The following is a 26,981-nucleotide window of genomic DNA, read 5'->3' on the forward strand; positions in this document are numbered from 1 at the left end:
TGTTGACTGTCTTTTCTCTAATTTTCTCTAATTTCTCCTTGCTCTAGCAAGCATTGGCCCCTTCAAAACTCATCAGCAGTAGGCTCTAGGCATGGACCAACTTGTGCTAGGAGGGCTCAAGCAATGGGTGAGCAGAAGAGTAGAATTATGCATTTTTTCATCTCATCTTGCTTGAATCAGTGTGGGTGGAATACACCATATCTAGGGAAATGCTCTTAGCCAAAGGAGTGCCCCATAGTGTAGAAAATCCAGCTAGAAGGGCTTGGCAAATTCTGAGAAGGAAGGAGAAAGAAAGTGTAAGAAAATAGTACGCAGTGGAAGATAACAACAAAACGCAAGTACACGATGGAAAGCTGGAGAGAATACAAAAAATTCTGATATACCAAACTGCTGATACAACTGATGGTTGGCTGTCCACCCGTGCGCTCTACAGACAGAGCTTCGATGGTGATCTAGACAGATGCTGGACGGAGGACTATGAGCGTGAAGAACTGGTGATCTGATGATAGGGGGTGGCCACTTATATAGTGTAAGTGGTTGACGGTCGGCCCTGTAATAGGCAGTCGGCCTAATAGACAGTCGGCCTGGAAGACCACCGACCCTTCAGAAAACATGCCGTCGGGCAGATGAAGGATCGCGCATAGGTCATACCGTCGGGCCTGGGGCTACCGGCAGCCCCCGGACCCTGCCGCTGGGGGCTTTGCCCCCAGACCCCCACCGGGGGCCTGCGCCCCCCGGACCCCCTGCTATCGGGGGGGCTATCGCCCCCCCGAACCCCCCCTTTGTGCAGACGGGTATCTACTCTTGGCTCCTAAGCCGTCTCATAACCATCTGGTCTACTCTAAGACCCCTTCCAGTGTCTAAACTGGGGATCCCTCCCAATATCTGATACCCATCATGGCTTCTCCTCATATGGGGGCCTTACAACATTGGGTACACAGAATATTGGTGGGTTACATGAGAGGTGGACATTTGAGCTAACTCTAACAGAAAGCTCAAAAAGAGGTGTTGGAGAAGATGATGAGGTGGCACTACCAAAATGAGTTCTACAAAGCCTACCAGCTCTGATACCAAATGTAAAGGAGTGTGGGGTAGAAGAGATGCATCATGGCACAAGGAGTGAGAGCACAAGTGAGGAAAAATCCATGTATTAGAATGAAGGAATGACCTCCATTTTATAAAAAGAGAGGATGGCGTAGGCACCTCCCCTAAATCAGTGGCAATCAACCCCTATATTAGTGAGACTAGCCTAAATCAAAGGAACCTCCCATGTGGGGGCCTTTGGCTTACATCATCACTTAGGTCACACACTAGACACATCATAGCACTAGATGTGCCTCTACAACACACACACACACACACACATGTGACTCCCCTAGATGCACACATGCACCATAGAGCAAGCCCTTGACCATAGTTATCCCAACAAACTACACTACCACCGAGAGGGAAGGTCTCACCATGGTCTATGCAATCAAGAAGTTCAGGCACTACTCGTAGGTTCGACTCTGCCTTGTCATCCTGGTCCATGAGTGTCTAAGATTTGCTTGTGGCGAGGTCATCTTTTAGCTTCATAAGAGCTAGCTTGAGCTCATCAGCTTTGGCTCAGTAGTCTTTGGCTCTTTGTATTGCGGCATGGCCTGTGGCTTGGGCTGTAGCCATTATCGTTTGGTTGTCATGCGCAGAGAGCTGGGCCTGGATGAGACTAGATGAGAGTTGTGAGGCTTGTTCCTGCCTCCTCTATAAAATTGTGTGGGCGACCTGTGGGAGCTGTGCCATGGCTTCAAAGAGGTTTAGTTCCATCAACGTGATAACTATTTGGCCATCATGTGGCTATAGCCACCCGATGCACTATATTGGGGCATGTTGTAAAGAATAAGGGAGAGAGATAGGAGACTCAAGTTCAGCTTTCTTCACAACACACAAAAGAGAGAGGACACAAGGTTGGAGGGTGAAGCCTTTCTTCACTTTTTGCACACAACAACAATACAATAGAAGAGGGAAATACCCTATATGTCAAAACCTAGAATACGTGGTTCATATGTGAACCCAAACCAAAAACATACATGGTAGTCTAACTACACCACGAGTACAACTAACATAAGCAGTGACATAAATGATAGTCATCCAGGAGATATATCGGGGGTAGAGCTTGATATCTCAACACTCCCCCTCAAGCTCAAATCCATCTCACGTACACCAAGCAAGCTCCTAAATCTGCGAAGCTTCTCGGTACCCAATGCCTTCGTGAAAATATCAGCCACCTGCTCCTCAGTGCTGACATAGATAAGATCAATCTCACCAGCTAGAACTTTCTCTCTCACAAAGTGATAATGCACCTCAATGTGCTTCGTTCTAGCATGATAAACTGGGTTATTAGCAAGCATGATGCTGCTAATGTTGTCATAATGAATGACAACTGCTGCATGAATTGACTGTCCCATATCTGCAAGTAGCTTCCGTAACCAAGCTACCTCACATGCAGCCATTGCTGCACCCCTGTACTCAGCCTCTGTGCTCGACAAGGCAACTGTTGGCTGCTTCTTGCTGCTCCAACTGATGGCACCACTCCCAAGGGAAAACATAAAACCACTAGTAGATCTCCTGTCTGAGACACTACCAGCCCAATCAGCATCTGTGTATCCATGTACCTGTAATGCACACCCAGCTTCATAAAACAGTCCATAATGCAATGTGGACTTCACATACCGCAGTATGTGCCTAGCCGCATCCAAATGTGGCTTCCTCGGTGTCTGCATAAACTGACTCACCAGCCCCACAGCATAGCTCAAATCTGGTCTGGTTATAGTCATGTAAATCAAGCTACCTACTATGCGCCTGTACATAGTAATATCTTCAAGAAGCTCACCTGTCTCTGCATTGAGCTTCACATTCTGCTCCAATGGAACAGAGATAGGCTTACAGCCTGTCATCCCATATTTGGACAGCATGTCCAAACCGTATTGCCTTTGCAACAGCCATATCCCACTCGGGGATCTAATAACCTCAATGCCCAAGAAGTAACGCAGCTCTCCCAAATCCTTCATCTCAAATTTCTGCTTCAATAGCAGCTTCACTTCATTAATGTCTGCATCACTATCACCTGTAATAATCAAGTCATCAACATAGATGACTATAAGCACAATCCCTCTGTTTGTCCTTTTCACATAAAGTGAAAAATCTGAATTGGAAATCTGAAATCCAATAGTGACAAGATATTGCCCTATCTTGTCTGACCATGCCCTCGGCGCCTGTTTTAAGCCATACAAGGCTTTGCGCAACCTGCATACAAAATCGGGGTGTGAATTATCCTCATAACCTTCTGGCTGCATCATATAAACCTCTTCCTGCAAATCACCATGCAAGAAGGCATTTTTCACATCCATCTGATGCAAAGACCATCCCTTTGCAGCAGCCATAGCAATTACTGCTCTCACGGTTGCCATCCTTGCAACTGGGCTGAAAGTTTCCTCATAGTCAATTCCATATGTCTGCGCAAAACCTTTGGCAACCAATCTTGCCTTGTACCTGCTAACAGACCCATCAGCATTGTGCTTTACTTTGTAAACCCACTTGCAGCCAATAGCCTTCTTATCATGAGGCAAAGGCATCAAATCCCAAGTGTGGTTTGCATCCAAGGCAGCCATCTCTTCATCTATAGCTGCTTCCCAATTTTTATGCCCTGCTGCATCCTCAAAACATGTGGGCTCTGGCTCCTCTAGAACCTTGACCATATAAGCATAGTGATGTGTTGTATACCCATCATATCTCAGCCTGTCAACTGGATACTTAATACGAGTGGACCTCCGTACAACTGGATCAGTTGCAGGAGTCTTTAAATCATGCCTGCTTTTCCTTGCACCAGGTGTAACAACAGAAGGAATTCCAAGTTCCTCATCAAGGCTCATTTCAGAGCCACTTGACTCTCCATCAACATGAGAGCTACCAGCAGACACATCAAACACTGGAGCATGGTCCACTTTTTCTTTTCCCTTATGTGATACCTGCACAACACTATCAGGACTGCCATGTGACGATTCACTAGATCTCAATCTCCCTGTCCATGCATTAGATCCACTAGTAGAGGACTCTCTGGGTCCACTCAAGGCTTGAGATTGCTGCTCTGCATTTATTGTAGCATTCCCATTTCCTGCATCTGCATCTCCTACCATAACAGTTGGTGCATACCAGCTGCTCATTTCATCAAAAACAACATCTGTACTCACTTGCATTTTGCGGGTGGAAGGGTTATAACAGCGATACCCTTTCTGGTGCTGAGCATATCCAATAAAGATGCATTTTTCTGCCTTTGGATCCAGCTTTGTTCTCTTCTCATCAGGAACATGAACATAAGCTATGCAACCAAATACCTTCAAGTGAGAAATATCTGGTTTTTGGCTTGTATACATTTCTTCAGGCGTCATGCCATGGACAGCTGCAGTGGGGTTTCTGTTCATAATATAAACAGCAGTTGCTACTGCTTCAGCCCAAAAATAATCAGGCATGTTTTTCTCATTTAGGATCGCCCGTCCTACTTCTGCAATATGCCTGTTCTTCCTTTCTGCAACCCCATTCTGCTGAGGGGTAGACCTGCATGAGTACTTCCTTTGAATTCCCTGTTCTTTCAGATATTCACAAAATTCTTCTGAAAAGTACTCTCCCCCTCCATCAGATCTTAGCACTTTAATATGCACACCTTTCTCTTTTTCAACCATGGCCTTAAAAGCCTTGAAATGGCTGAACACTTCACTTTTGTGCTTCATAAAATAAATCCACACCTTCCTAGTGTAGTCATCAATAAACGTCACATAATAATGGCATCCACCAATAGAAGCAGTTTTGGTTGTCCAAACATCTGAATGGATCACTTCCAAAGGTCTTCTGCTTACCTTAGCATTTTTGGGAAATGCATGTCTGGCCTGCTTACCCATTTGGCATGCTTCACATACCTTTTGCATTCCCTCAACTCTGAATTTAGGCAAACCTACAACAATGTTTTTTGTTTGCATAGATTTCAGCCTTTGTATATTCACGTGCCCAATGCGCTTGTGCCATATCTCAATATCTGCAATGACACCTCTCCCATGCGCAAACATAGCAGCTTTCACCTCAGGCATATCAACATCCAAGGTGAACATTCTGCCATTTTTGTTGCCTTTCGCAACCAAGCGGCACTTATTTTTCAAGTCCTCAACAAAGCATCCATCAGGATTAAATCTAACCTGCAGACCTTGCTCAACCATCTGGCCAACTGAAACCAGGTTCTTAGTGATTTTTGGAACATGAAGTACATCTGCCAAGTACTTCGTTTTGCCATCCTGCATAGCCAATGGCACTTTACCAACCTGCGTAATTGGGTGCGCAGTATCATCACCTGTTTCAACATAACCTGGCTTATCCAAATTTCTAACATCATGAAACCACTCACCATGACTGGTCATGTGGTTAGAGGCACCTGAATCAACATACCAAACATCATTGCAAGCTGCAGCATCTCCTGACATGGAGTTAACCATATGCTGCATCACAAAAAGGTGCTCATTTCTGTCGTCACCATGCCCACTTGATGATGCATAGTTGCTTTGCTACAACTTCCCACTTTTGATGTCATTCTGCTTTTTATAGCATGTATTCTCCTTGTGTCCAGGCTTTCCACAATAATAGCATTCTGTGCTGCTATTTACTTGCTGGTTCCTTTGCCATGAACCACGGCCTCTTTGGCTCCCCCTGCCTCTAGAACTACCACGTCCTCCTCCATAGGACTGGTTTTCCTGTTGTTGCTGTTGGTTCTGATTTCCTGCACGGCTACCAAAACGGCCTCTTCCTCTACCCCTGCCTCTACCTGTATTCGAGTAGAAAGTAGTCTCTTGAGAAGTTGAGGTGGCTGAACCACCATTCCTTTGCTCTTCACTCAGCAAGAGAGCAATAAGTTCCTGAAAATCAGGAATGTTTCACGGACTCCAATGGATGTCCGAAACTGTGCATAATCTTTCCCAAGACCATTCAAGGTCACAAACACTAAGTCCTCATCATCAACAGGCGCTCCAATGGAGGCAAGAGAATCTGCAAGGCCTTTCACCTTCAAGGAATACTCATTTATATTCAGATTTTTCCTTTGCACATTGTGCAACTCTTGCTTTAGCTGCATCTTTCGTGCTTTGGTATTTGTGCTATACAGCTTCACCAATGTATCCCATGCCTCCTTAGGCGTCTCTACATCCTGTATATGCACAATCATAGAATCTGAAATGCTAACAGACAGCCAATACAAGCATTTTCTGGCTTTTTCATGCCATTCTTTAAAGGCCTTCAATTCAGCAGGAGTGGGAGCAGTACCCAAAACTGGTTCTGCAGTTTCACCACTGATGTAATCCCAAACTCCCTTTCCCATAAGGAAGTTTGTCATCCTGAACTTCCATGCTTGGAAGTTGTTCTTGTCAAGCTTCTCACTGACAATGGTAGACAGATTCTCAGACATTTTACAAATCACGAATTGCAACAGCAACCTGTAAACACAGCAAATGCCTCACAAGGGCAAATAGCAAAACTTCTGCAAAAAGCCTCACAGGGGCAGATCTGCAACACTGACGAAAGTGGTATTTCACCACACAGTCACTTCCTGGTGACGATTTTGCATCAACAAGCAATAGGCATGAATCTGCAACTCCCAATATCTCTGCACACAGGCATACGATGCAATTCCTGTGGCACTTTTCCACGACTAGCCGCGCAGTGGTCGCACAGTGAAAAAGAGGGCCTTTTTCCGAGTGCCTGCGAAGAACTTGCACCTTCAAAACGGGCCCCGAAACGGCCTCAAATCAAAAAAATAAAGTCACCGCGAAGGGCCTCTCAATTTGAAACAGTGCACTCCTGCACTTCTGGCTGTGCTACCTGCAGAGATTTGCTCCCAAACTCGAAATAGGAAAGCAACACTGGGCCTCTTACCAGGACACCACAAACTTGGCTTGCTTTCTTGAGCTCCTTACCACGAACAAGGCTCTGATACCATGTAAAGAATAAGGGAGAGAGATAGGAGACTCAAGTTCAGCTTTCTTCACAACACACAAAAGAGAGAGGACACAAGGTTGGAGGGTGAAGCCTTTCTTCACTTTTTGCACACAACAACAATACAATAGAAGAGGGAAATACCCTATATGTCAAAACCTAGAATACGTGGTTCATATGTGAACCCAAACCAAAAACATACGTGGTAGTCTAACTACACCATGAGTACAACTAACATAGGCGGTGACATAAATGATAGTCATCCAGGAGATATATCGGGGGTAGAGCTTGATATCTCAACACATGTTGCAACATTTTAAGGCCTCTTCTAGGCCTACCCATGGAGCCAAAGAGATGCCGATGGTGGTGAAGGATGTGGTCTCTTGAGGGGTTGTGGAGACTAGGACATAGGGCCCAACGGGGTAGTCAACGTAACTTTGGCTCCTAGATGGATGCCAATGTCGACTGTTTCATTGCCTCGGAGGTCTTTGATGAGAATGGGCTCCTCCTGAACCTGTTTTCCCTTGCCTTGAGGATCCGCGCGATGGAGGTGCAGTTGTTGGTGCTTGAATTCGTGCAATTGGCAGTCTTCATATTGTTTGAGCAGCTGACTTGTGTCCGGTTGCACATGAACTATTGTAGTGATACTGGGCATTATCCTTGCTCTCTTGGGCTTTACCTTTATTTCTTCTGGCTCAGTTTGTACTGGCCTGGTGGCAGATTTCTTTGCTAGTCAAAAGCCGAATGGTAGATGTCTTTAAGTAGTAGAGGACTGGCATGTATAGCATGGGATTACCGATTACGTCCCTGTGGGTGCCAAGGTCGTCTCTCATTTGGTTGCAAAAGTAGTCAGCCCAGTTGGTCTCCTAGATCTCCACCATGCGCAGTAGGATATTTGGCACGATGGACTGATGATGGTCTGTGTGCTTGACTTGTGTGAGCCGTTGCAAAGCTCTTGCTGGTCACTCCATCTCAGGCTTGTGGATGTTTGTGAACTGGAGGCGGCCCTTGCTCTTGTGGCAGTCATAGTGACAAACCGTTTTGAGGGCATCAAGCTTTTTCTTTTTGGAGTACTTTTTGTCAACCACCGGCAAGTTGAAGGCTACCCGTACCACATCTTGATTGATTTGGTAGTGGTGGGGATTGCCTGCTGCATCTCGCAGGATGCCAACATTGGTGTTGTTTTTGTACGCCTTGAGGAATTCTACCAGTAGCTTCATGTCTAGGTAGCATGGGAGACACTCTGCTCAAGCCTGCAAATCTGAGTGCCTCCTCTAATGGTGGGTCTTGTAATGCTACGTATGTTGCTGCTGTATGGTAGTGGAGGGTGTAATCGTGGCCCTCGTATGCGAAGTGCAAGTATAACGCAAGTGTCGAATTCTTGGAGCCATGCTTCTCCAGGTGGTGAGTGTGCTTGGGAGCACAGGAGCTTGTACTCGCCTGCTAATGGCGCCAGGGTGTGCTTTCTTGATCTTGAGGGAGGCATGCTTGCTACGGGCATACCTTCTTGAGTGGCATGTCTCTTCTTCTCCTTGCAAGTCTTCCAAGGGGATCTTAGAAGGCATGCAGATCGTGGCAGAAGGAGTGCTTTGGGAGTCCGAGGGACTAGTGGCTTCGGGGATAGGGTGAGGGTGGAGTCCCAAGTCTGATTCAAACTCGAAGAACTCGTGTTCAATATCCATCAAAAAGAGGTATGGCAGTTGAGGGAGTCAGTGGATGAAGAAGACTGGGGGGACATACACAAGCTATTCAATTGGTAGTGGAAGAGTGCAAGAAATTGTTAGAATTATGGGAAAATTTTGCAAGAGTTTGTGGGCAAATGCTATGGCGATGACCCAATCGGATAAGCCTATTTGTATAGATTTCCCATCCCCTCGATCAGTAGGATATGGGTATGGCGACGGTCGGTGGGGTAAATAGATAGTGGTGGTCGGTGTAGTTAAACCGATATGGTGATGGGTGGCGGGATGTGGCCAAGACCATGACCAATGTGGTACAAGATGGCGATGAGTGGTGGGATCTGGGATGGCAATGGTCAGCAGTGTCCTTCCTTAGCATCGACCGGTGGAATACTTATTGGGGGATGATTGGTAGGATGTTGGGATGCAACGGTTGACGGGATACCTCTACGGCAACGACCGGCATGATTTGTCGATGGTGATGGCAATGGTGATGGTTTGCGAGATGTTGGGATCGAGACGGTCAGTAGGATAACTCTATAGTGACGATCGGTGGGATATTGACTATGTAAAAGAGTAAAAGAAGGAGAGAGGGGTGTGGGGGGGCAAAAGAGTGAGTGAGTAGAGTGCACTTGTGTGGTGCGGACGTGATTGTGAGGTCAGCGTGCAAGATGAAGAACAAATGCAAAAATGAATCCTAATCACCTAGTGTTGACCTCGTGTGAGTGTGGAGTGTTCGGCATGGACTAGTGGGCTGTGGGTGTGTTAGGTGAGATGCCTACCGTACTGACTCACCTAGACCTGGACTCGATGATTATGGTGAATGCAGATGCCGTATTGCAGCATAGCGTGTAAGGAGCCATGTATAGTAAGTGTCCATCTTGTTTTTGGCCTTGGACTCTAGCCGTACATTTGCACTGGACTTTGTTGTTGCGGCATGGTCTGTCTTCTTGGGAGACGCGAGTTTTCATGAGTTCGCTTGCCGACCCTTGCTTTTATGAGTAGGATGGTACCATCGGAGGGGGTACGTTCACCATTACTTTTGAGTGTTCATCCCCAGAGGAAGGTTCTTGTGTAACTCTTCATGGGAGAGGGGTCGGTTCTTGTGGGGTTCCTTGGCTGTTTGTGGTGATACTTGTGTTGAGTCTGACCATCTGTGGTACTAGTGTGTACTTGATACCTTGGGGCTAGCCTACTTCGTTTGGTTCATCTCAGGGCAGGTTCTTGTGGTGCTATATCTTCGGGAGACATAAGTTCTTGTGGTGCTACCTTCGACACCTTTAGGGTTTGCACCATCGACTTCAAGACCCAAGTGACCTTCTTGCCTTGGCCGCTTAAGTGGTTGGTGTTGACCGAGCTATTGGAGGGGTGTGGCAGTGGATGAGGTGGGGGCGCGGGCTAGCAATATGGCTTTCTTCTTGTAATAGATGGTTTTGAAAGAGGCTTCCTTAGGATGACCGAAGTGTTTGTTGCTACTTTAATGTACTTTGGGAGTCGGGTCCACTGATCGAAGTGATGTTAGGCACAGAGGATAGCATCTTGTACTTGCAGCTCACGGATTTTTTGGGTTGAGGATGATGCCATAGATTGAGTGGGCAATGACACCGGTTTACCACTATGGCTAGCTTTCTTCCCCTTTCAAGCTAGGACTTTTGGTGGGGTGTTGGTGGGGACTGGGGCTTCCACTCTGTCCTTCTGTGTAGCTTCACTATTGTGTATCGGCGGCGAGGGCAAAACTGAAGAATTCGGGCTTGGTCCACACAACAGAACTACTGCCATTTAGCCACCATGGGTGAGTGAAGCAGTCCGAGCGCACTAGTCGATTTAACAATTTACGACGTAGCACTAGGTTCATCCTAGTAGAATCTATTCTTTGGTTGCTTCTGTGAGGAGAACATAAAATTGTATATCCATTGCTTGGTGAACAACCGTTAGGCTTAAACTCACAAAACCCAAATTTTGTAGAAGTTGGCCATTTTTAGCTCTTATTGAAGCGACGGTAAGGGTTAGGGGTACCCATAGCTTTTCCCATACCTCTCAGGAGAGGAAGTTGTGGCTTGCTCCTAGATCCATGAGTGCTTTGATGCACATGCATGGGACCTGCAGTTGAACAAGCAACTTGGATGGCTCTACTGTTAGCTCATCTATATTAGTTGCATCTGTTTAATCGTTGCCTTAAGCAATGTCATTTGCCTACACTATCGGAGCTTAGCATTACGAATTTTGGCTTCCTCGATGGCCTGGCATTTCATCCTGGCATCCTTGGCCTTGAGTTCTTTTTCTCTATGCACGGCTTGATGGGTGGAAAGAGTGGGTGGTCCGTAGTATCTTTTTAATTTGCTCCCGTTAAGGTAGCCATCCATTTCTATCCCATGAAGGGTGGTTATTCGACATGACCTTTGGGGAGTGATCTCAACTATGCGATAAGGACCCATACCTCGATACTGAAGCTTAGGTTTAGTATTATGAACACTGTATAGGAGTGCCAAATCTCCTTCTGCCAGGTCCTTGTTCTTGAGGTTGTGGTCGAACCACTTTTTACATCGGGCCTTTTCTACTCGGAGAGTAGGCTACACGCAATCTTCTCTCTTCTAACTTCTCGAGGTCGACTAGCCGTTCTACTAGCACATTTTCTGTGAGTCTTTCCTCAATGGCAAGATGGAGGCTAGGCACTACATACTCCATTGGCATTATTGCCTCCACCTCGAAGGCTAATTTGGAGGGGGTACAATGTGTGGCCACTTTGTAGGAGGTCCTATAGACCCATAACGTTGCTATGAGCTTATGCTCCCAGTCGATACAATTGGCTTCTACCATACATGTGATGATATTACATCACGTTTTGTTGGAGCTGTTGACCAAGACATTTGCCCTAGGGTAGTATGGCATTGACGTCCTATGTATGATCATAAAATCACTAGTCAGGATTGCTATCAAGAAGTGAGTTCCTCGGTCATTGGCTACCTCCAATAGACATCCGAACCACGTAATGACTTGTTCATTTATAAGAATTCGGTGGTGGATCTCGCATTAGCCTTCACCATGGCTCTTCCTCTTGCCCACTTGGTAAAGTAATCGGTGGCAAGGATCATGTATCTAACCCCGGTCCCCTTAGCTGTTGGGGTAAAGGCCAATGGCCTAGTATATACCCCTTTGTACCATACATACATAATAAGAGCTTACCTTGACCTGGGTGAGTTAGCACCCACAATTTTTCGTATACTCCTTTTCTTTGTTGCTCTCCAATAAGACTTCCTGATTGCTTACAATTGATGCATTTTGAGCCTTTGTTTAGCTAAGAAAGTGAGCATAATTTTTCTGAAGTTGTCATGTATCCCAGGAAGGGATTATTTTTTGTGAGTGCAATACTCTTCCCATTAAGGGAATTTTTGGGACAACAATTTTCAGAATTGTTGGGCTATTTCATTGGAGTTTATGCCTCAAATGCTTTAGGAAAAGTTGGTGATTGGCAGTTTGCAGTTTTGTGACAGCTAGAAAAAGTGAGCAGGTAGCTATTTTCAGAAGTAAATATTAGAGAATCCATGAGGAATTGTCTTCAGAGTTGAACTAAGAAGTTTTAGTTTTTCTGGACAATCTACAATCTTGTTTTTGAAAGCATTTCAATTCGAGATTTAGAGAAAAAGTTATGAGGCCCGGTATGCCCATGATTTACAGTTTTGACAGCGGCTAGAAAAAGTGAGCAGGGGGCTGCATTCAGCAGTGAATATCAAAAAATCCATAATGAATTTGGACTTGTACTAAACTAGAAGTTTGTAGATCTATTGGTTTTCTACAACTTTGGTGCTTACAACAAAGGAAGCCGAGTTAAATTGGGAAGATATTGACAGTTCAAAAGAGGCCAAAACTGTTGCTGACTATTATTACAGTAGTAAAAGTTTGCAGGTGGTGGTTTCCAATAGTAGATATAAGGAGGTCTGTAAGGATTTTGGACTTGCTATTAACTGAGAAGTTGTAGAGTTTGCTACATTTCTTCTGTTTACACTTTTTGCATCGGAGCTACCGGTGCAAAAGCTATTGGCTAGTTTTGGGATGCCCTACGGTCACTTACAGTAGAACATGTATTTGTGACAGTGACAGTGTGGCTGTTGTCATTGCAGTTGATATTTTTTGGGCTTAAGTTTGGTACATTGGTGCAGTGTATCCTGGTTGTTTTGTCATCCATTGTGATGGCTTCAGCATCAAAGAATGCATTGTTTAACATTGAGAAGTTGGATGGCACAAACTTCTCCTATTGGAAGGAGCAAATCTACAATGTTCTGGTGCAGAAGAAGCAAGTAAAGCCTATAAAACGCAAAGGAATAAAGCCAGAGGATTGGGAAGATGATGAAGAGTGGAAAGAATTGGATGAGCTTGCATGCTCCACGATCATGCTCACACTTTCAAAATCGGTGTATTTCAATGTGAAAGATACTGCAGGTGGTGCCTATGGTGTGTGGTAGTTCCATGATCTTTATGAGAAGTAGAGTGCCGCTTGTCAAGTGTATTAGCTGAAGAAACTCATAGATCTTTGCATGGAAGAAGGGACTTCGATGTCTGGCCATTTAAATGAGTTTAACACAATTTTTAGTCAACTTTTAGCTTTGCCTTTGATGACTCAGTTAAGGCAAGATTCTTATTGGTCACCCTTCCTGAAAGTTGGGACACTTTTAGGACTGCTATAAGCAATTCAGCTCATGCAAGAGGCCTGACAAGCAGTAATGTTGAGAGTAGCCTTCTCACTGAGGACGTAAATAGAAAGAACAATGCTAGAACTAAAAGTTCAAGTGCCCTCAATGTGAGAGGGTGGTCATATTCCAGGGGGTTATACCACGACAGAAATACAAGCAAGTCTAGAAGCAAATCTAGAGGAAAATCCCATGCCAAAAAGGATTTGGAGTGCTTCTATTATGGGAAGAAAGACCATTTCAAAAAGGATTGCTACAAATGGAAGAATGATAAAGGCAAGGGCAAAGCTAATGTGCAGCCCAAGAAGGAAGAGAAATCCATGGTCAATATAGAGGAAGTGAATGCCATAAGTAACAATAGTGATGAGGGTGACATTCTTTATGCCTCTATGTTTAAGCATGCTTTTCTTGTGACTAGTGATGATGCATTGTCACAGAATTGGATACTGGACTCAGGAGCATCTTTCCATGTCACTCCACATAGGGAGTGGTTTACCATTTATGATGCAAGAAGGAAAGGAACCATGAGACTTGGAAATGATTATCCATCTGACATTGTTGGAGTGGGAGATATCTACTTGTCTCTTCCTAATGGCTCTACATCTGTAGTCAAGAATGTTAGGCATGTTCCAAATCTGAAAAAGAGCTTGATAAGTACGAGACAGCTTGATGATAATGGCTATCATGTGTTTTTTGGCAACACTACATGGAAAATTAGCAAAGGGTCACTTGTGATTGCTAGAGGTTCCAAGCATGGAACATTGTACTCAATGCATGTGTCAGGAATAAGAGATAATGTAATCAATGTGACCAAGCAGCCATCCATCTCTTTGTGGCATCATCGGTTGGGACACATGAGCATGTCAATAATGAAGATACTTTCTGGTTTGCAGTATGTTCTCGTGTTTAATTTTTCATATTTTAGCATGTGTGAGCATTGCATGTATGGGAAGCAAACACAGTTTTCACATAAAAAATCTTTGGGCAAGAAGAGGCTTGAACCATTGGGGTTGGTTCACAGTGATGTGTATGGACCTATGCCTACTGTCTCATTGGGTGGTGCTTCTTACTTTGCTACTTTCATTGATGATGCTACATAGAAAGTGTGGGTCTATCCTCTTCAGAAGAAGAGTGATGTCTTTGATGCATTTCAAAAGTTCTTAGCATTTGTTGAAAATCAGTCGGGCAAGAAGCTCAAATGCTTGCGCACTGATAATGGAGGAGAGTATATAGTGAAAATGGTTCCAATAACCAGCGCAGTGCTTTAGTACTATGATAACTCCAATAACCAGCGTGGTGGTTGCAAGGAAAATATACTAAATTGTAAATGCTACATTTTCCTTAGCTTGGAACTAAAATAGCTCCAAGAACATGTGCGGTGGTTGAGAAATTGTTGCACAAGAAGTACTATGACTAAAATATCTCTAAAATAACACTATTCTCCTTGGTTTAGAACTAAAATAGTTTTGACATCCAACCCAATGGTTGCGGATATGGACCTTGAGGGGTCCCGTTAGAGATTGACATGCCAAAGTGGTTTTCATGTCAACATGGGTCTCTCCATGCCAACATCATTGCTTGAACCGGCATGGTGGTTAGCATAGCAAAAGATTATGTTGCGCAGCGATAGATGGCAAAGCTGCGTAATGACAGGTGGCAAGGCAAAAGTTTTGTGTTGTTTTCAAGCCAACGTGGTTGTGCTCGAACTAGCACGGTGGTCAACACAACAAAAGATTGTGTTGCACAGTGATAGATGGTGAAGCTACACAAGCAAACATGGCAAGGCAAAGGCTGTGTGATGCAGTCTCTGTGCTCATAAGTATATGCATATACTGCCATGTGTTAAGCTTTGCACTATTGACCATGATAAGATTGCATCTCATAATTACGCCAGTGCACGTTCATGACGTCAGGAAAATTTTCGATGAGAGTGTGGGTCCATGCAAAATTTAAATATTCACCCAGAAGCACATCATGTCGTGGCCCCAAAATGGCCCCAAAAATAGTTTTGCGATTGGCTACACCCAAGCAAATGTTGACCCTTTGGTCTTCATTGTTGTTTGCACAAGTTTGACTATAAGCTCCTCTTCTCTTCCAAGAGAGTGTTTTGGGTGTTTCCTTGTTTCCATTGTAGTGCCTTTGTGTCTGCCACTCCATCCCCCTTTGCTCTCCTCTTCCCTTCTTCTTCCTCTTCTCTACTCCCTCTCCTTCCCTTCCTCCCTCTCCTCTCCCCTCTTCCCCTTCCCTCTTTCTCATGTGGAGACATTGCAACAATCTGAAGGCCGTTCGAGTGACACTTGCGGATGACTCGTGCAATGCATTGCTCCCACAAGGAGTATCTCGGAGTGGAGGCTCTATCAGCATATCTTCAACATCCCCATAACACATGAGTCATTGTCGAGACCCACAATAGCATGCAACCTAGTAGCTAAGTAGGGACTAACTATATGTTTTTTTGTTGTTGCTGGGATTTCATAGGGCCAGCTAGGACTCAGGCATCACTTCTGAGCCCTAGGTTGAAATCACTTGATGCTACCTATATGTACAAAGATGTACATATTCAACATAGTGCTCGTGGTACAATCTAAATAAGGAAGACTTGGGTTTCCCAAATCTTCATTTTTGTCGGGGATGGCTTGTGTGCTCAAGCAGTAGCGCTTTAGTTGGCTCCCATTTATGGTTTTGATGAATTGGACTCCATCCAATGTTTCTAGTAGCACAACTCCAATGGGATTCATCTTTTTGACTTGGTAGGTGCCAAAATTTCTTAACACTATACACCATTGCTTGGGCTTCTCTTTCGGTGGTGGTATAGTTGATCTCCACATCATTGACTTGTCAACTGGCAAAGTAGAATGGATAGTCTTTTTTATGTTCACTAGGTTGACAAAGCACACTCCTAATTGCATACTTGGATACATTAGTATGAACATGAAAATTAATATCCCAATTGGGAGATATAAGGATGGGTGTTGTGGTTAGGTGCCACTTTAAAAGCTCAAAGGCTTGGTCGCACTCTTCTGTCCATAAGAATTCCACTAATAATTTGTAAAGTGGTCTGGCTATCATGGCATACCGCAAGATAAATCTTCGATAATAGCTGGCATGTCCCATAAAGACTTGTGCACATTTCAAATTTGTAGGAGGAGGCAATTCCATGATAATTTTGATTTTGTCCATGTCGGTTGCAATCCCATGTTGAGAAACAATGTGTCCCAAAACAAGTCCATGGTGACCATGAACTGGCATTTTGTTGGATTTAGGAAGATGCCATACTCCCTACATTTGATAGTACTACTTCAAGACATTTGAAGTGGCCTTTTTTGTTCGAGTGGATGCACAAATCATCCAAGAATACCTGTGAAAACTTATTCAAAAATGATTTGAAAGCTGTGAACATGACTTGCTAGAATGTGGTCAGGGCATTACAAAGGCCAAATGGCATGACTCTATAGGCAAAAATACCCCATTCTATAGCAAATGTTGTTTTTAATTGGTCTTTAGGAGCAATTTGCATTGGGTTATAGCCACTGAAGCCATCCAAGGAGCTATATATCTCGAAACCTAGTAGTATTTACATTCTTTGAGTTTACGCATATTCTGATCAGTGTGTTCTATCTCATAGATGAATTGGGCATCTGAGAGTTTTTCTAGCTCATCATAAACCATGGTACTATACTTTGGATTTGTTCGATAAGGTCCACATACCTTAGGTTTGTTGGAACACTGAAAAAAGAGAGTAGAGTTGACACAAAATCAGAATACTTGCATTACTTGGTTGTAGAATGAAGAAGAGTGAGGTCCTTAAGTAGGCACCTCATACATGCTCACTGACATCACTGATGACTTCAGAGCTCCACAATCATCTCCTCAATCTGCTCCTAGATTCACTCAATCATCCTATGTGGCTTTTCCACCACCTAACTGTGCTTGTGGGCACCTAACTGTGCCTCTAGCACTCACACATAGAAACATAAGGTGTGCCTGAGGCATACACCTTGAGATATCCCAACAAACCCCCCCTCAAGGGAATGCCTCAAGCTATGTCAAGGATACATCTAGTCTCATAGTTTCTCATGCCATCTCATGGTGGTCAAGGATAAATCTATGGCTAGGTTCTCATGCTAGCAAGGGTTTCCTTGGGTGTAAGGTAAACAGAAAGGGATACAAACAGACCTTCCAATGGTTATCTCCCCTACATGTACATGCACACAATGTCTGTAGGAGGTACCATGGAACAAACATACACATGGCCTACATCATAAGGTGACCAGAGGTGTTTACAAAACACACAACACACAATAATTTATTTTCATTCATTTTGGAGGACTATCCAGGCTGAGTACCTTGACATAAAAAGAGAGATCTGGAGCATACATAGAGATGATTTAAAATGCATAATCTTCATGGGATGCCTCATCTTGTGGAGGCAAATTCATTGTAAGTAGATTTGCATTTTCTGTCTTTGCTTTGTCTCTGCAGAACTTCTCACTATGGTTGGTTTTGCCACAGTGCTTACATGGATTAACTTTGAAGCAGTCCTTTGAAAGGTGATTTGTCTTTCCACAGTGATTGCAAGGAGAATACTTGCCCTTCTGGAATTTCATAACATAAGCAGTGTCATTGCCTTTCCTTAACTCCATATGTCTTTCTTCTTCTTGGAGAGCTGAGATAATGCCTTCAAGGTTTGGATTGGGAAGATTCTTCAAAGTGCTTACAATGTGATCAAAGCTTTCAGGCATACTCTTAAGTAGTACTGCCATAGCATCATCAGGGGTGATAGGAGAGTTGATAGAAGCTAACTGAGTCATAAGACTCCGCATATAGTTGACATGGGCATCTAAAGTAGTATCACTTGCCATCTTTAATTCAAAGAAAGAGATTTTAAGTGATAGTTTAGAAATATGAGAGCTTGCACCAAAAATCAAATCTAGCTTCTGCCATGCTTCCGCCGATGGAGACTCCAAGTCAGATATATGATGTATGTAATCATCTCCCAAAGCTAAAGCAATTATACCATATGCTTTTTCTTCTCTTGCTGGATCCCTTGCCGGTCATGTCGGAGCTGAAGATTCTCCAACATTTGAGGCCATAGAAGAAGCGGTAGGAGTAGGTTTGACAAGTCCCCATAAGTTCTCCCGCATTAATGCAAATTTTACCTTCATTTGCCATGTATGGAACCCCTTTCCATTGAACTTCTCAAGATTATATAAAGTAGCCATGAGAGGGTCTAACCCAGATATTGGGCAGTGTCTCTCTCTCTTACAAGGCAAAAAAGAACTGAAATACTTCCAAAGTATAGCCACTTGATGTAGCAAATAGTAGTGACTAGTTTTCAAACAATGATGCTACTTTTGCATGCTTCATAGGAGTGAATGAAATAAACACTTTCCAATCACAACCAAGTCTAGCAAGTCAAAACAAAACTGAAGCAACACTTGTAGTGAAGTTATTAAAAACTTTAAAAGACCAGAAATGCTAGAGTAGCATTTTATGTAGCATCATTTTCAAAAGTATGTCAAAACTGTCAAAACTAGAGAGCTGAACTTGGAGGGCTCATATCACACTCTTCAAAGCAAAAGAAAGAGGGCTTTCTGAGGAAAAAGAAAGCTGGTATACCACAGTAGATCCTCTGGGAAGAAGAGGCGAAAATATGTGTCAGGTCGCCTTCACCTTCTTGAACAAAGTCGACTGGTTTTTCTCTGTTTTCTCCTTCAATATGCAGCCATTACTGCTCAGATTTCAGCACAAGGTAGCTCTAGGTATGGAGAAGCTTGCCCTAGAAGGAATTAGGGAAAGACAGAGCAGGCGCAGAGAACTTGCAGTAGAGAATTTCGACGATGTTTCTGCAATGGCGACGAGCAGTGCACGTATTTCGTCAATTCCTTCCAGCCCGAAGTTCGCCCAATCAAGAGGGATCTCCAGCAGAAAGGGCATGGGAAATGGTTGAGGATTCAAGGAGAACAAGCTCAAGCAAATTTTTGGGAGAAGAGGGAGAGATGGTGAAGAAGAAGAAGAAGAAGAAGATGATGATGTGGCAGAAATGGGCTCAAGGGGGATCAAATGGCTCTGATACCATGTTGGAACACTGAAAGGAGAGAGTAGAGTTGACACAAAATCAGAATACTTGCATTACTTGGTTGTAGAATGAAGAAGAGTGAGGTCCTTAAGTAGGCACCTCATACATGCTCACTGACATCACTGATGACTTCAGAGCTCCACAATCATCTCCTCAATCTGCTCCTAGATTCACTCAATCATCCTATGTGGCTTTTCCACCACCTAACTGTGCTTGTGGGCACCTAACTGTGCCTCTAGCACTCACACATAGAAACATAAGGTGTGCCTGAGGCATACACCTTGAGATATCCCAACAAGGTTGGGCACCTTCCCTTATAGGTATCGTGTGTACTACCACATCTGGTGAAATTCCTTTCATCTCTTTGTTATGACCATGCCAGGCAGTCATAGTATTCCATTAGGAGTGCTTTGATCTCGGTTTCATCTTCTTGTCGAAGCTGTTTCCCAATGAAAACCAATTTTTCTTCCTCCCCTTCAAGGGCGAGGTTCATAGGACAACTTAGGATGCTAGAGAGTGCAGCTCCTTCAAGTTGGCATTGTGAAGAGAGTGGGAGAGAAGGAAGGAATCTCACTTGCAGCTTTCTCACATACACAATGGGGGAATATGCACAAAGGTGGAGGCTAAAAACAGTTTTCCTCTTCTTAGTTGTGAAAGCTAAAAGAACTCTAAGTACAAAAGAATAGGTGAACCCTATATGTGGGTCTCAAACCAAACTCAGAACTAAGGTGGCATACTTACTGAGCCACTAACTAGAGTATATAAAGATAGCTGTCATCTAGCTATTATTCATGGGCGTTGTACCAACCGCATCATCTGCACCTAACAAGTCGGTGACATAAATGCACAATGGTCACCCTGGCATACCACGGGTGGAGCTCGATATCTCCACTCCCCCTTGAGCTCAATCCCAATTCCTACACACCAAGAAGGTCTCTAAACTTGAGTAGCTTCTCTGCACCCAATGCCTTCGTGAATATGTCAGCTACTTGATCCTCTATGCTGACATAAACTAGATCAATAAAACCTACTAGAACCTTCTCTTGCACATAGTGATAACGCACCTCAATGTGCTTTGTTCTAGCATGATAGACTAGGTTATTTGCCAAGTGTATACTACTCATGTTGTCACAATAAATGACAACTGGCCCACCTGTAGACTGATACATATCATAAAGTAGCTTATGCAACCAAGCTACCTCACATGCAGCCATTGCTACACCCCTGTACTCAGCCTCTGTGCTCGACAAGGCAACTGTAGGTTGTTTCTTGCTACTCCAAGTGATTGTAGCACTCCCAAAAGAGAACATATATCCACTTGTAGATCGTCTATCAGAATTACTACTAGCCCAATCAGCATCAGTGTATCCATGCAACTGTATTTGAACCCCAGTCTCATAAAATAGTCCATACTACAATGTGGACTTCACATACCTCAGTATGCGTCTAGCCGCATCCAAATGCAGTTTCCTTGGAGCCTGCATAACTGACTTGCCAACACAACAGCATAGCTCAAATCTAGCCTAGTAATAGTCATGTAAATCAAACTTCCTACTATGCATCTATACATAGTAGGGTCTTCCAGAATCTATAATGCATCTGCACTCAACTTCACATTCTACTCCAAAGGAACTAAAATAGGCTTATAGATTCTCATCCCATATTTGGACACAATGTCCAATCCATACTACCTCTGCAAGAGCCATATCCCACTTGTGGATCTAATCACCTCAATGCCCAAGAAGTAACGCAACTCTCCCAAATCCTTCATCTCAAACTTCTGCTTCAATAGCATTTTCACATGAAGGATATCTTCATCACTATCACCTGTGATGATCAGATCGTCAACATAAATGACAAGCAACATAATGCCTTTCTCTGTGTTTCTCACATAAAGTGAGAAATCTGCCTTGGAAATCTGAAAGCCAATAGTGACAAGATACTGTGTTATCTTGTCAGACCATGCTCTGGGTGCTTGCTTCAAGCCATGCAAGGCTTTCTTCAACCTGCAAACAAACTCAGGATGAACAGCATGAACATAACCTAGTGGCTGCTCCATATAGACCTCTTCTTGGAAATCACCATGCAAGAAAGAATTCTTTACATCCATCTGATGTAAAGACCATCCCTTTGATGCAGCCATAGCAATGATTGCTCTTACGGTTGCTATCCTTGTAGCCAGATTGAATGTTTCTTCATAATCAATGCCATATGTATGTGCATACCCCTTGACAACTAATCTTGCCTTGTATCTGTTCACAGAATCATCTGCATTGTGCTTCACCTTATAAACCCACTTGCAACCAATTGCATTCTTGTATTTAGGCAAAGGCACCAATTCCCATGTAGCATTTGCTTCCAAGGCATCCATTTCTTTATCCATGGCTTTCTCCCATTTTTCTTTTCCCATGGCTTGCTCAAAAGAAGTGGGTTCTGGTTCATGTATCACTTTGACCATATAGGCATAGTGAATGGCTATAAATCCATCATATTTTAGCCTATCCATAGGATACCTAGCTCTGGTAGACTTGTGCAAAATAGGCTCACTACCAAGTGCTCTCAAAACATCCCTTGTCTTCCTTGCTCTAGGTGTAATAACAGAAGGAATACCCAACTCATCATCAAGGCTCTGTTCTGAGCCATTGGATTCACCATCCACATAAGAGTGACCTGCATTCACATCAACCATGGGCTGATCTACTTTCTCTTTTTCTTTTCGTGATACTTGCATACCACTATCTGCATTGCTTTGAGGAGATCCTCTTGATCTCAATCTACCTGTCCATGGTGAAGTATGTGAACCACTGCTAGAGGACACTACAAGTCCACTAATATTTTGTGATTATTGCTATGAATTCTGTGCAGCATTACCATTTTGTGTATCTACATCATCAATCACATTTATTGGTTTATACTAGCTACTTATATCATCAAAAATAGCAACTCTTCTCACTATTAACTTACGAGTAGAAGGGTTATAGTATCTATACCCTTTCTGCTGCAGAGAATAACCAATAAAGATGCACTTCTCAGCTTTTGGATCCAACTTGGATCTCAACTCATCTGTCTCATGAACATAGGCAATGCAACCCAAAACTTTCAAATGAGAAATATCTAGTTTCCTACCAGTATACCTCTCCTCGGGCGTCATGCCATGTATTGTTGTAGTGGAAGCCTGCTCATTGTGTAGACTGCTGTGGCAACTGCTTCAGCCGAATAATAATTTGGCAGGTCTTTTTTGTTGAGCATGGTACAAGATACCTCTCTAATATGCCTGTTTTTCCTTTCTACAAGTCCATTTTGCTGTGGAGTATGACTGCATGAATAATGCTACTTTATGCCATGCTCCTGCAAGAAACTTACAAACTCATTTGAGAGGTACTCTCCCCCTCCATCTGACCTTAGGCATTTTATTTGTAGGCCTATTTCTTTTTTAACCATAGCTTTAAAAGCTTTGAAATGCCCAAACACTTCACTTTTCTTTTTCATAAAATATACCCAAACTTTTTTGCTGTAGTCATTAATAAAAGTGACAAAATAATGACAGCCTCCAATAGATGCAGCTTTAGTAGTCCACACATCAGAGTGGATTAATTCCAATGGCCTCTTTTTTTCTTGAACATGTCTAGGAAATGGTTTCCTTGCCTGTTTTCCAAATTGATAGGCTTCACATACCTTATGCATTTGTGCCAGATATCAATATCTGCAACTACACCTGTCCCATGTGCAAACATTGCTGCACTCAATTCAAGCATGTCCGCATCCAACATAAACATCCTACCCTTCTTCTTCCCTTTTGCTATCAAGCGACCTTTATTTTTCATATCCTCAACAAAGCATCCATGAGGATTAAATCTGACCTGCAAGTCTTGCTCAACCATTTGACCAATAGAAACTAGGTTCTTGGTGATATTCAAAACATGAAATACATCAGACAGGTATTTCTTTTTTCCATCCTACATAGACATAAGAATTTTACCAATCTGCACAATAGGATGTGCAGTTTCATCACCAGCCTCCACAAATCTTGGTCCTGCATTTATTTTGCATGACCTGTCATGTGGTTTGACGCACCTGAGTCAACATACCACACATCATTGCTTTCTTTTGCACTTTTTACAGAATTGGTCATGTGCTGCACCATAAACATATGCTCATTTCTGTCATCACCCTGTCTACTAGAGGGTGCATAATTGCTTTGCTGCAATTTTCTAGTCATGATGTCATTCTGCTTTTTATAGCAATCTTTAACCATATGACGCATTTTACCATAGTAGCAGCATTCAACATTGCTGTTTGCATTTTGGCCTCTCTGCCATCCACCATGACCTCTTTGGGGACCCCTGCCTCTAAAGTTACCACGTCCTCCTCCATAGGACTGGTTTTCTTGAATTTCCTACATATTTTGATTTCTACCTGTTGAGAGTTCACGCTCAACATCATGTGATCATGTGTGCATAGCACCATCACGTGATCATATGTGCATAGCACTAACCTTATAGAGTGCTATAAAGGAAAGGGTTAGCTCCCCTAACCCTAACCCTAAAAGGGTTTGTATATATTCTATTTTTTCAACTAATTCTAGTGTACAGTTAGTCATTTGTGGTGTGCTCTCTAGCTGTGCCCTCTCTCCTCATCTCCACTCTTCTCCTCTCCCCTCTTCATATTTTGTCATGGTATCAGAGCCTCCCTTGTCTTCCGTTGAGACATTGAGTTTCTTGAGAGTGTGAGAGAGATTGTGAGATTGAGAGTTCTCTTGAGTGATTGTGAGATCCTTCCCTTCACTTCCGTTGAGAGAAAATTCCGTCCATTAACTTTCTTGAGAGTTCTTTGTGAGATTGAGTTTTCTTTTCCATGAGAGAAAATTTCCGTTCAATTTCGTTCATTGAAAGTTCTTTCTTCCTTGAGAGACAAGAGAGGTGTAAAGAGAGGTGTTCATTCCCGAGTCGAGCTTTGGAGCTATGGGTCTCTACATGTAGTCTTCTCTCTCTCACTCAACGAGAATGGAATGAACACGGTTTCCGAGAGCTCCCTAGCCTCCAGCATAGCTCCAAGCATTTGCTGGCTACTCCAGCACAGTCGCGACTCACCTCTAGTCTGAGGTCTCCAACATCTACGAGATTCACGACAATCAACGGACCTTGCAATCAAACAACAGCAAATCAGCTCATGGGCTCCTAGTAGCGCGCACAGTCGGCAGCAACACTGTCTTGCTTCAACGACCTCTAAGGCTTCGACAGCCACCACAGTTCAAGGCCTTAAGGTCTCAACGCTTATTGACGGACCAGCGCCTAGCACCTTCTCCATCTCCAATGACCGACGGCCTCTCGCGGACGATAGGCAGGCTCTTGAAAGCTCCTTCGCATCTTCAACGGCCCTTGGCTGCAAGCGACGATAGGTGAGGCGCTGCACCATGGCAGCGCAAGCAGTGGCGAAGGATACACGGTAAAGCCCAGCTTCGACTTCTTGCCATAGTCCACGGAGAGCCACTCCAGAAGAAGACTGGCAAGGCTGGAGCCAGTGCCGCCTCCGACCGCTAGCTTCCTAATGCGGTCAAGGCAGAGATCCACAATCTCCTTTCCAATGGTATAGTGGCCTCGGGCGAAGTCGTTTGCAGCATCCTCCTTGCCGCTGATGAGCTGCTCAGGATGGAAGCGCTGCCTGTACGTGCCAGTGCGAACCTCGTCGATCACAATGGTCTCAAGATCTAGGAAAATAGCTCGTGGGACATGCTTGCCAGCTCCGGTCTCGCTGAAGAAGGTGTTGAACGTGTCGTCGCCACCGCCCACAGTCTTATCGCTTGGCATCTGGCCATCGGGCTGGATGCCATGCTAGAGGCAGTACAGTTCCCAGCAGGCGTTGCCCACGGGTGCTCAACAACAACTCGACCAAGCACACAGGCTTTCCAACAGACTTCCAACAGACGCTGCGACGGAATCGGCATCTTTGACAGAATCTCTGAAAGATTTCGGCGGCCCACGAGGCGACACGTGGCATCCCACACTCAACCCAACCTTATCCTCAGGGTCACCACTCACCCTAGAAGTGGTCTGCAGGTTGACACGTGGCAGACCTTATCTGCCACGTCACCATCGGAGCCACGTCATCAGTGCCATGTAAGCAGTCCACGTACAGTGACACATCATCATTGAGCACCATTTGCACTCCTTTTGCCCCTCCACCTAGATCAAGTCATATCTCTTGATCCAGGAAGAATTTGAGGGTGCTCCAAAAAGGAAAGTCGCTCGATTTTTCGTGCTCTACGCGCTCGTTACATCACATGCACATTTCAGTGCAAGTTACACTCACATTTGAGCCTCGTCGACAAAACCACTTCCTTCACGCACATTTGCCTCTACATCGACGCATCTGACCCAGCACTTAAAAAGAACAAAGGAAAAGGAATTATTTGCTGCTCTTTCATCGATCGATGGTTGGTTTAGATCTAGATCAGAGCAGACTAGATCGCCATAGAGGGGACGCTTTGAATTCCCCAAGTTGCCAATCTAAGCCATGCCCGAAATTCCCGACTAGTACCTACTCGGAGTCAGTCCATACGCTCACATCTGATTTCACATCATTGCATTACCTGAAACCTTACGTTCATCAGTTCAGTGAGCAGACTTCAGAGTTCAGAGGCATTGCAGATTGATTCAGTGGGCAGATAGCACTTGATTTCACACACACATGCCACCATTGTAAAGCCTATTTGGCTATCTCACGGCATCGTGCACATCATTTTTCAGCCTTGTAAAGCCTCTTGGCTATTCCCGGCATCATTGCCACAAGCCTTGTAACACAGATCAGATTTTGTATACTTCAGTTCTATCTTCACCGACGGTACAGAGATTTCACTTGGCATCTTCAGTGTCTTTGCAGTTGATTCATACAGAGTTTTCCAGGACACTTTTTGAGTACATTGCTTGCACCATGTCGACTAGCAACCTCAATCTGGAGGCATCTGCTAAGTTAGACAACTCCAATTATGGTACATGGAAATACTGAATGGAGACCATTCTTGTGCTTCAGGACAAATGGGAGTATGTCGATGGATCCATACCTAGACCATTGGCCGATCCAGCCACCAGTAGCTCTACTCCATCTGTTGTCACAACACCAGCAACGGGATCTACATCGGGATCTACATCTACACAAACAGTTTTCGCATCAGTAGCAGATCCTGCCATTGCCCGAGCTCAATCAGAATGGGATAAGAAAGACAAGTATGCCTATCACCTGATCAAGCAGAATGTGCAAGATGTCATGCTAGGACAGCTCAACACAGTCAAGACATCAAAAGAAGCATGGGATATGTTCGCAGCTCTCTACGAGTCCAAGAACACATCCAGGATTCTCACCTTGAGAAACCAGATCAACCAGAGTTTCTGCAATAGCAATGAAACCGGTCATGCTTATGTACTCCGCATCAAAGACTACAACAATCAACTTGCAGCAGCAGGAGAGACTATGAATCCCGCAGAAATGGTTCAAGTAATCCTGAATGGACTAGGAGAAGGATATGAGAATCTAGTC

The 26,981-nt window shown here is 44.1% G+C and overlaps 1 pseudogene; it reads right to left on the reverse strand.

The window, feature by feature from the left end:
* Positions 1-24,739: 24,739 nt before the first annotated feature.
* LOC147905366 (uncharacterized) lies at positions 24,740-25,392 on the reverse strand (annotated as a pseudogene).
* Between the last annotated feature and the right edge of the window lie 1,589 nt (positions 25,393-26,981).

This window comes from Dipteris shenzhenensis, chromosome 1 (genome assembly GCF_047967505.1).
Source record: "Dipteris shenzhenensis isolate YYH24624 ecotype China chromosome 1, Dip_SZ_1.0, whole genome shotgun sequence".
NCBI lineage: Eukaryota > Viridiplantae > Streptophyta > Polypodiopsida > Gleicheniales > Dipteridaceae > Dipteris > Dipteris shenzhenensis.